Genomic DNA, 11,760 nt, shown 5'->3' on the forward strand with positions numbered 1-11,760 from the left:
GAAATGCAAAGTGAAACCACAATGCGGTATCATCTTACCCCACCTGAATGACCATTACTCAATAGCCAAAAACAATAGAGGTTGGGGTGGATGTGGTGAGAGGGAATGCTTAGGCACTGCTGTGGGAATGCAAATTAGTGTAATCTCCATGGCAAACAGCATGAAGATATCTCAAAGTCCATCTCCCATTTGATCCAGTAATCCAAATAGTGGGTAGACATACAAAAGAAAGAGCTCACTCTACCTAACAGACCTGCATACATATGTTTATCCTAGCACAATTCACAATTGCAAAGATATAGCATAAACCTAAGTGCCCACCAGCTGATGAGTGAGTAAAGTTGAATGGGGTTCATATATGCCATGGACTACTGCTCAGCCATAAGCAATGAAATCGTGTCTTTTACAGCAACTTAGATGAAACCACAGGCCATTATTCTCAGTGGAGTCATTCAGGAATCTACAGCCAAATGGTGCACATTCGCACTTAGAAGTGGGAGGTAAGCTGTGGGTAGGAAAGGCATACAGAGTGGTAACACGGACATTAGAGACTCAGAAGTGGCAGGGTGAGGGGGGGATGAAAAACTGCCTACTGGGTGCAATGTAGGTGTAGTAGTCACGTGATGAGCACACTAAAATTCTTGACTTTGGCCAGGCATGGTGGCTCACGCCTGTAATCCCAGCACTTTGGGAGGCCGAGGCAGGCGGATCACGAGGTCAGGATATTGAGACAATCCTGGCTACCAAGGTGATACCCCATCTCTACTAAAAATACAAAAAATTAGCCCGGCGTGGTGGCGGGCGCCTGTAGTCCCAGCTACTCGGGAGGCTGAGGCAGGAGAATGGCGTGAACCCCAGGAGGTGGAGCCTGCAGTGAGCTGAGATCGCACCACTGCACTCCAGCCTGGGCGATAGCAAGACTCCATCTCAAAAAAAATAAGATAAAATTCTTGACTTCAACACTATACAATTCATGTATGGAACAAAAACCACTTATGAGTGGTTTTTACAAGCTAATGAAACATAAATTTTTGAAAAAAAACTAAACAACTAGAAAATAATAATACTAAGCTCTAATTTAAAAAGCACTAACAGGAATTTATTTTGTAATATTGATATCATGAAATTTATCATTCTGTGCATGAAGTCTGCATTGAATTCAACAACAATTTCTATTACAGGTATCACAAAAGTTCATTAAGAGTAAATTGAAATAAACTTCACCACCTTACAATTCATCTACGGTGCCAAAAACAATTTGGTACTGCTAAAGCTATTCAAATAATGAAATGTTTTCAATGTTTACTTAGCTAAGCTGTGACCTCGGTTCAGCAATTCAGTGAGGTCGGGGCTGACTTCTCAGGACCTCATGGTGTTTTCACCCTGGACAACAACAGGATAGCTCAGTTCAGGCATCAAATACACATTCAGAGTGGAAAAGAAGCCAAAGGGGGCACCAGTGACAGTCACATGTCACCGTTTTCTCAGAACAGCTTTGCCTTCCCCAGTAGGCTACCAGCAGATTTGCAGGAGCATCACCTTTGAAGAGAAAAATGCCCCAGGAGAATCCCTCACAGAGGAGTGGCCATTTCAGGTTTCCATATTCCCCTTCCCAGTTCACTTCATCCTCATGGGACCTGATGAAGACCTCATGATCTCAAGCCTTGGAGTTTTTTCACAGACATGTAAGTTGTCTAACGTGCAACTAGTTTTTGTTTTTGTTTTTGAGATGGAGTCTCACTTTGTCACCCAGGCTGAAGTGGAGTGGTATGATCTCGGCTCACTGCAATTTCCGCCCCCCAGGTTCAAGCAATTCTCCTGCCTCAACCTCCTGAGTAGCTGTGATTACAGGTGCGTGCCACCATGCCTGGTCAATTTTTTGTATTTTTAGTAGAGACGGGGTTTCACCATGTTAGCCAGGATGGTCTAAATCTCTTGACCTCGTGATCCACCAGCCTTGGCCTCCCAAAGTGTTGGGATTACAGGCGTGAGCCACCACACCTGGCCTAACATGCAACTTTAAGTAACTATTTCCTTGATATAAATAAAATGTAAGCTTTCAGAATCCATTCGGCACACAAAACGTTAAGTGACAGATCTCATTTACCATCCCTCCCACAATGCACAATCCAGAGGTCTGTCCCTCTCTCTGCTGAGGAAGAATGCAGGGACTTAATGGGCTTTCACAGCCCTGATTAGGTTAAGCATCTGCTGAAGCACAGAACGCAGTGGAAGGTAGCTGGGGGGGTCTAATCCAATCATCCAAGCCTCCTATAAATGGCTGAATTTGGCTGAGATCACAGAGATCTCCAGCTAGAGCAGGACTGCCCGGGAGAAAGATTCCCCACTGCTGTGTGCAGACCTAGGAATTCCAAGGCTACTCAAGTAGACTGAATACAGGGACCTCGGACCCACTGATCATGAGCTGGTAAGTATGGGGCTGGGTTGGAAGGGGCTAAGTGTATGGGAGCATCTTCTGCATAGATCCCAACACACAGACTCTCTGAATCCTGCCCACAACCCCACCACCGTTGCTGTCTGGTACCAGCACTGCCTCCAGTTCACCAGGCTTAGCCCAGCGACAAGGGAGAGGCCACAGCCCTACACCATGGCTCCCATTAAGCAGACCGACCGTAAAACCACCACCTGCCAGGCCCCCAGGAAGCCCCTGGCCACCAAAGCCGCCGGCAAGAGGGTCCTGGCTACACGAGGGATCAAGAAGCCTCACCGCCACAGGCTTGGCACCCTGGCGCTGCACAAAACCAGAAAGTACCAGAAGTCCACGCAGCTGCTTCTGCACAAGCCGCCCTCCCAGCACCTAATGCGCGAGATCTCCCAGGCCATCAACCCAGACCTGCGCTTCCCATGTGCGGCCACTGGCGATTTCAGGGGAGCAGGGATGCCTACCTGGCCCCCCTCTTTAAAGACATCAACCCATGTGTTATCCATGCCAGGCGTGTCACAGTTATGCCCAGAGACATGCAGCTGGCCTGCCACCTCCGCGGAGAGGGTGCTGAGGAGCCCACGCTCCTGGGAAACGCTGCGCTCTAGACGGCTTTGTTTCCGTTTAGTTTTGTTTTTCAATTTCTCTGTGGTAATCATAGTTCTGATATTAGCAGTTCTCTTCACTTTTGCTTTTATGTCCCTCACGGGGTCCAAAAGTAGCCCTGCACATGATTGGGAGTAACAACACAGGGAGATATAACGGGTATGAGTGTTTCTGTTTTCTTTTGTTTGTAAACTTTCCATCTTCATTGATGGTCTAATGTATTCATGTCAACTGGGAATTTCTCACTGAACGCTTTTCAACAGTTCAAATCAAGAACAATTGTGAAAAAGTTTGTTCATTAATATTATTGAAAACTAAATAAATTTCTTATTGGTGGCAAATAGATAATGTCTACTGCATTTGATCAAACAGCAGATGTGATCCACACTCGCAACTCTGTGTTTGCAATGTTCCCTGTCTCCTGTGATGGTTCCGCTACTTTGCTATGAAAATACATTAAACTTCATTTTCTGCAATTTAAATAGACTCTCTATTTACAAGTCAATGCACATTATGAAAGGCAGTGTGGGTAAAATCCAGTGGGGTATATCTGTGTGTTGAAGGGAGTGAAAGGAACCCATTGGGCGTCTGATGCAGTCCATCCCTGGTGGTCTAAATTCCGGAGTGTGGTCAATGTCATGGCTGGAATGGTCAAGGCCTTGGACACAAAAGTTGTAGAAGAGGCTCTGGACACGTGTGAGATTTGAAAAGGAGATGCCTCTGAGAAAGCTTGCCTGCACATTCAAGTTTAAGGGCCACATTTTTATCAAGTACCAAAAAATTATGTGATTTCCAGCCCCAGACTAGAAAGGTAATCCTGCTCCTGAGGGAAGAAGTACCGGCTCCATCTTCCCATAACAGAAGACTCTGTGTGCTGGAGATTCCATGTCTCACTCTACCCTGGACTCACCCTCAATTTTAACATCTTCCTCAAACTCTGGCGTAGTCTCACCTAGATCATGGAAGCAGCCTTTTTCATAATCACTTTGACTAAATATTTGTTCCTCCTTGAGTGAATTGAGTCATTTTTCTACATCTTCCTAGTTGGAAGGAGAAAAGTGCACGGTCCCTGAGCACCTTTCGATCAGACAGCTGCTTTGAGAGAGAAACGCCTCCCAAGAGACTGTGATGGTTTCACACTGAAGCCTGAAGTTGCTCTGCCTTAGGATTATTTCTGGGTTTCCTTTTCTTGTCATAATCGTTACTAGTTCATATTTTCTGTTGGATTTTTAAAAAGGGCTTACTGATGAGACTATGGCTTTCTCATAAAAAATACTACTTTGGTGAAAATGTATTAAAATGAATAATACTTGAATTCCAGTACTTACAATAGTTGAACATGGCATGGTAGGTGAAAGTGAGAAGTAGAATTTGACAAACAGCATTTTACCAAACATTATGTTCCCTTGAATATGTGACTAAGAAAAACTAATTAGAAAAAAGAAACACCTTATCTATTTCATTAATAGATTTGTTTAGAAAAAAATATTTTTTACAAAATGGTAGCTATGTCTTGATATTCCTAGACATGGCACTAACTTAAAATTTCATGAATCGTCTCTCTAATATTCATGTTACTTGAGAAACTACTACAAAGGATTTGACTGCATTCATTTTATAAAAGCCCTGCTCTCTCTTCCCCTGTATATGTATTTTAGCACTCTGCGTTGTTCTCTCTTCTGTAGAAAACACAAATCCATCAATTTATCATTTCAGCTTTTTTAGTTTGGGTACAACTTTTTGTGAGTTATACTTTCAAACTTTTTACATTGTACTTTTAAAGACTAGACCCTAGATAATATGTACTTGAGAATAGTGGAGCTAGATTGCTCAAACTTTGTTTGGGCATATGCTAAGTACTTTTTTGGGGGCAAAGGCAGGCAGTGAGGATGTTAAGCTTATACCAAAATATTGAATTATTGAAAATAGTCAAGTACAGTCACTTCACTTGTTAGATATTTCATCATCACCTTACCAGACACCACATTTTTCTAGGCAGTCTCCAAAGGCACATTATGAGATAGACTTTAAGAATAGGGATGAAGCTCCCAAAAGCTTTATTGTCATTAATATGTAATACAACCAGCCATGAAAGCTAGCAAAGATTGTGCCTAGAAAGATACCACCTTCTACAGATTCCTTCCTCGAGAGTTGTGGCTATATGATGTTACATATTGAGAAGACTTTAAATGTGTAGGGACACTGAACTTTCCCAGCAAATCCATTTTTCCTCTCTGAGAAACAGCACTGTGTTCCGGCTCCTGAGCTGACCTCTGAGATCTCGATGGGATCTTGTTTCTGTCTTCAGCAGTTCAGCTTTACTCAGACCCACTCAAAGCATTGAGTTATATGGGGGGTCGGAAAAACGTTCTAAGCTTGTGTGTCCAGTCACCACTGTCACTGCTCTCTGCAGTGGCTCATCCCCACTTCAGGCTGCTTGGGCCAGGTTGTCTTTACTCTAGTTTTAAGAGCCTGCTAGGCCTGCCACAGGTGCCAGAACACAGCTCCCGAGACTCCTCAGTGCCATGGAAAAGGAATGAGCTGAGAGCAATCTAAAGACTGGGAGCTAATGAGTCTCTTGGATCTTACTTCTTTTGGTTGCTCAAGCACTTTAATTCCTGAGAGAGCCCTCCCATCTCCACCAGTTCTTCCAAGAACCTGTGCCCTCCTTGTGTCCCTCTAAGACACACTGGTCTAACTTGTTATATGCCTTTACACGGAAGGTGGTAAAATAAAATGAAAGCTAAACAATGTTAGAATATGGAGGTATGAAACAGAATTTCCCCATGCTTGGTAAAATGTAGAAATTTACGTAATGCTCAGCCAAAGATAGATTCTATGTACAATAAGTTCTATTTTAAGAGCAAAAGCTGAGTGTATGAGGAAATAAAACAACATTTTCTGGAGGTATCTTTGGCTTCAAGAAGAAAGCCACTTGAGTGTTCTTCTCCACTCAATGTGAGAGCTGAACTGTGGGGGCTTTTAGATCCTTTTTGCTTATACTCTATGATTCAGGGGGCACATGGCAAAGGTAAACAGACTGAAATAGCACCGTGGATATCTGTGAGCTGTGCTGGGAAGGTTCACATAAATCTCAGGGGTTTTTTCTGTGATGAAAAGTACCCTTTTCCACAGAAAAGGTAAAGTATGGTATGAACAAGTGGAGTGTGGAATAACTTTGTAACTCCTCATGAACCTACTTTGTCTGGTATTTTAATAATTTCTTTTCCTCTGTTGCTGTACTCCGGTTTGATTTTCTGAACGGATCACTGGCAGAATGAATAAAATTAAGAATACTCTAGGCTGGGCACAGTGGCTTACGCCTGTAATCCCAGCACATTGGGAGGCCGAGGCGGGCAGATCACGAGGTCAGGAGATAGAGACCATCCTGGCTAACACGGTGAAGCCCCGTCTCTACTGAAAATACAAAAAATTAGCTGGGCATGGTGGCAGGCACCTGTAGCCCCAGCTACTCGGGAGGCTGAGGCAGGAGAATGGCCTGAACCCAGGAGGTGGAGCTTGCAGTAAGCCGAGATCGCACCACTGCACTCCAGCCTGGGTGATACAGTGAGACTCTGTCTCAAAAAAAAAAAAAAAAAAAGAATACTCTAAAGCAATGTTTTGAACCAAATTTGGGTACCTATAGAAGCACCACAGCAAACCTGAACTATCAATACGCTCTTTCTATCTGTGTCTTTTAAACTGCTTAGATGATCATTACAAATGTCTCTTTGCAGAAAGTTGGTTTTTAGATTCTGTTTCTGTCACTCTAGTCTTATAAGATGCTCCTGTATTATGTTACTTTATAATAATGTAAAGGATCACTAGCTGACATAAAGCACAGTAGGTAGGAATATGAGAACAGTCAAGTGAGAGAAAAAAATGCTTTGCGATTTTATCTTTATTTCTGCAGGCTGGAAAACAGTTTAACAGTTTAACTGTTTTTAAGATGATTCACCAAAATCCATACCAGAATTTAAAATACATACAAGGACAACAATTCCGGTGCCCGTGCTCAGGCACAGCCTTCAGGGCAGAATATCACTAGGGAAATGTTTTTGGAGGCTTCACTTATCAAAACCCAGACATAAGCATAAGAGCTAAGGCACAGCAACTCCAGGCTTCAGTATGAAACCATACAAGACTCTTGGAAGGGATTTCCCTCTCTGAAAGCAGCTATCTGTCTACAGGATGATCAAGACCCATGCATCTTTCTTCTTCCAACCGGGAAGGCACATAAAAATGATTCAATATGTCCTAGGCAACCCAAATATTTAGTCAAGGCGATTATGAAACAATATCACAGTTTGAGAAAGATTGTGGCTAAATCCAGGGCAGACAGATGCAGAAGCTCCAGCAAATATAGTCCTATCATAGCAGACTGGATGCAGTACTTATGCCTGCACAAACACATCTTTCCCTCTGGCCTTGGGCCTAGAACAGGATTTTTTTGTAGTTGTTGGGGGAGAGGCCCTTGGGCTTTAACCTGCGAACAGCCTCCCTTAAATGTTTGGGCTGCAGTGGGGGCGTTTCTCCCCACATCTCACATACGTCCAGGGCCTCTTCCACCACCTCTCCGACGAAGACCTTGGCTATTCCAGCCATGGCAATGGCTGCATTCTCAGACAATGATCTGCCAGTGATAGACTGCATCAGACCTGCAGACCTGCAATGCGTGCTTTTGGGAAAGCTGACCAGCGACACACTTCGTAGCGGGCCAGCTGCTCCTCAGATATGGCAGACAGCAGGGCTGTCATCCTCTGAGCCTCCTCTGCATCCACGGTGGGCTTCCTCTCCTTCTTTCCTTGGGTATCTGTTTTCAGACTTTTGGCTGCAGGAGGAGCTGAGGTTGAGGCTTCATTGTCACCTTCTGTGAGGTCCGTGACATCCTGACTGCTGAGCTCACCTTCCTGACCCCTGGGTTCTTCCAAGTTCCCACCTAGGTCCTCAGGGATTCCCTCCTTGTTGCTGCCCTTCAGACCTTGGGGCATGGCGAACATCTCAGCAGATACATCTGCTTGCCTGCCTGTCTCCATGGGTGAGATTCAGGTCTGCTCCGTGACAGCAGTCAACAAGTCGTTTATCAGGTACTCTGAGGATAAACTGGGCTGGTAAGGGCAATATGGAAATATTAATTTCAATTTTTATACTATATACATATATGTATACACAGGTTGCAGAGAAGCACATAAGAGATAAAATTATTTCAGGCACAAAAATATGTACCACATTTGGAGAAAATTATGTTGGGTAAAAAGCATAAAATTAGTTCAGAAGATAAAGTAGACACTAAAATACTTGACTTTTAAAGACCTTTCATATATTTTAAAATATTTGGTAGGAGATATGAAATTACTGTATTATTGCCATTATGCTGAACATATTTAAAATAATGATCTAGTTATTTTATTTTTAAATAACAAAATTTGCAATATGTCAAACATCTTTTGCAACTATTTAAACTTGTAATGAAAATTTAGATGTCTACATAAAAATATATGAAGACTATAAAGATTTAAAAACTTTTAAAGATTGAAAACCAATGCCCCCCATACTTTGTTTATGCCATTAATTACTAAACTGAGAATTACTCAACTTCTCAGTTCAATAAATTAATATAAATGTTAAACTTAGAATTACTCAAATTCTAAGCAATTTGCCTTCTCAATATTTCTTTCCTAATTCTGATTTTGCTGGAACAAAATCAAAGGCCCTAAAAAAATCTGAGAACTTGGCAGCACTTCACTGCATATGAAGATATTAGTCTGTACTTGAATCAAGTAGTTGAAGCATTCTTTTGTTGGGTTTTATTCTTCACTGAGAAAATAAAAATAAATTTATATTTTATTATATTGTCCTCTAATTAACATCATACTAAGTATTAAAGAAACTAGATTTTAATATTTCAATGTAAAAATTGGTCCATATTTGATATGGGCTTCTTTGACTTGCCTTCTGGTATTTAATTGAATGCAGAACATGATAGCAAGACCTGGAACTCACATGACAATGATATTTAATACAAGTTCATTTAATATCAACATTGTTGAAAATTTTTCCTTGCTGTAACATTAAGGATAATCTAATCACTTGGATTACTGGTGCTTCTGGAATAAGATTAACAATGAGAATAACATAGTGATAGTCTTCAATAAATAGAGCTGAAAATGGAATCCATGACAGTCAATGAAAAGAATGACTCAAAGTTCTGAGACCTTATTATGCCTTGATACTAAGTAACCAGTTTTACTTAACTCACCTGAGGGGGCATGAATGTGGTATAAGAACACCTGTGAAAGTCATGCATCATCCAACACCGTCACTTCCCCATCTCAGCAACACAAATTTACATCACAGCCTTTGCTAGCCACCTAAGGCTTTCCCTTTTCAATATTTACTAATACTAAAGGCATGAGCAGTAGGTTGTAAGCAGAAACAAATGGTAACTCAAAGAGGGAGAACCATCCCAAACTTGAAAATTAACCCCTGAAATAAAACAAACAGCGATATATAATCTATTAATAAAAATCAACTACTGTATACAGTTATCGCTCATTATAATCTAAGGAGAGACTGAATGTATCTAAGCTTTTTATATCCCCCATTTCTCTCTTAAAGACTCTAAAATGAAGTGGGGATGAAAAGGCTATATACCCCAAGAAATATGCAAGATAATTGAGGCATAAAGAAAAAAATTAATGTCCATTTATGCTTATTTTTATCTAAAAAGCAAGAATTAAATTTCTAATATTTAATATACAAAATATAGCACATAAATAAAGTTTATAAATAACAAGATATATGCTGGGTTATTCCAAAATATTTTACTGGCTCATGCCTATAATTCCAGCACTTTGGGAGGCCAAGGCAGGCAGATGACTTGAGCCCAGGATCTGGAGACCAACCTAGGCAAGATAGTGAAAACCTGTATTTATTGCAAAAACCTCAATTGCTTTTGCACCAGGCTAATACAAAAATTAATAAAATTATCTGGGCGTGGTGGCCTGTGCCTGTAGTCTCAGCTACTTGGGAGGCTGAGGTGGGAAGATGGCTTGAGCCTAGGAGGCAAAGGTTGCAGTGAGCGGAGATTGCGCCCCTGCACTCCAGCCTGCGTGACAGGGCAAGACTCAGCCTCAAAAAAAAAAAAAAAAAAAGAAAAACGGTACATGATCTTCTGCACAGATTAGATAACCTTCCATGTAAACTATCGCAGATGGGGGAGAACCAGCTCACATTTTATAGTGCTCCAGAGAAAAATTACAGTCACTTTCTAAGCATCAGTGTCAGGATAATTTTTGAATTGCTTTTTAAAGGGATAAAAGCACTTAAAATTTTTTCCACCAAAAAGTGTCATCATTCTTCATCCCATTATGCTTATTTCAGAGAATAATTCTTGCTCTGAAATCCCTTGTAATGTTTTTTAAGCGTTTCTTCCATTTCTGTTCTATGCCCAGTTAAATTAAAAAAAATTATGCCAGAACTGCCATTATTATTTTGCAGAATGTTTGCAAAATCGCTCATGACAATCAGAGCCTTTCTGGATACATCTATAAAAGTGCTGGCAGAGGAAAGTGGTAAAACTGTTACTCCCCAAAATAATGGTGCGGCTCTGGTTTTCAAATTAAAAATAAGAAAGAAACATACCAATTAGGTGGCTGTTTTTCAGATCCTTGACAGCCTCTTTTTAGACGTATCCTTTTTTGAATACATACTCAAAAAATATTTTCAACAAATATGTATTGAACATTTTTCTACATGCTACGTATCATGGAAGAAATGGTGTGAATATGTACAAAATTTAAACTTCCTCCCTAGACCTGAAAGATCTGATATTTTAAAGTATTTTTTATTATTTTTTAGTTTTATCCCTGGCAGGGGAATTTCTTAACCATCATGGTCTTTCAGAAAACCGGTCAACGCCTTGGATGCCCTAAATCTACCAAGCAAAGTTCCAGGCATTTATTTCCTACTTGGTTTATTCTGTTGTAACTTCTTTAATTATTACACAGACACTGAATTTAAACACATAATTGAAAGTGTTTATGATATTCAAAGACCATAAGTGTTTCATTTTATTGTGGCAAAATTTCTTGTTGGGTATCAAATAGGTATAAGCAGAAGTTAGCTCTCTGATGACTCTAAGATGAATCTGAAGTTTACAAAAACCAATACTGTGCTTACAAATTATTTTGATGCTTCCTTTTTTAGCTGAACAATATAAAAGGGAGCTGGAAAAGAAAGATGAGTTCCCTTCATGGTAGAACATAGAAGCTACATGGACGGGGAAGATTGATTCCAACTCTTCATTCTACCAGATCTGAATCGACTCTGCTCTCTAGTGTGCACCCCCATCCTTTAACTTTGGGGTATGGAAAGATCAAGACAGAAGAAAATAAGAAGAAAATAAGGGGCAAGGGAACAGAAAAGAAAGAGCGGTATGCTCTATAGGAACTGGCATTTCCTTAGGAGTGGAACAAGAAAATTCAAACCCAACTGCGCCCCTCCGTCCCCTAACCTTTCCCTATCGAAGCAAGCTGCCTCCTCTCAACCACTGTACTGAGATCTCTAACAATGTTGTGCCAGCTTTCCCCTGCCTTGTTCCTCTAACATCTCTCCTCCCATCCTTGAATAATGAGAATCAGCTGACAAAGTCTGGGTCTAAGAGATCTATATGCCTCACTTGTTTTTAGCATTGGGCATGAAGATCCAAG

The sequence above is a fragment of the Nomascus leucogenys genome, unplaced genomic scaffold (assembly GCF_006542625.1).
Source record: "Nomascus leucogenys isolate Asia unplaced genomic scaffold, Asia_NLE_v1 000670F_135029_qpd_obj, whole genome shotgun sequence".
Classification (NCBI taxonomy): domain Eukaryota; kingdom Metazoa; phylum Chordata; class Mammalia; order Primates; family Hylobatidae; genus Nomascus; species Nomascus leucogenys.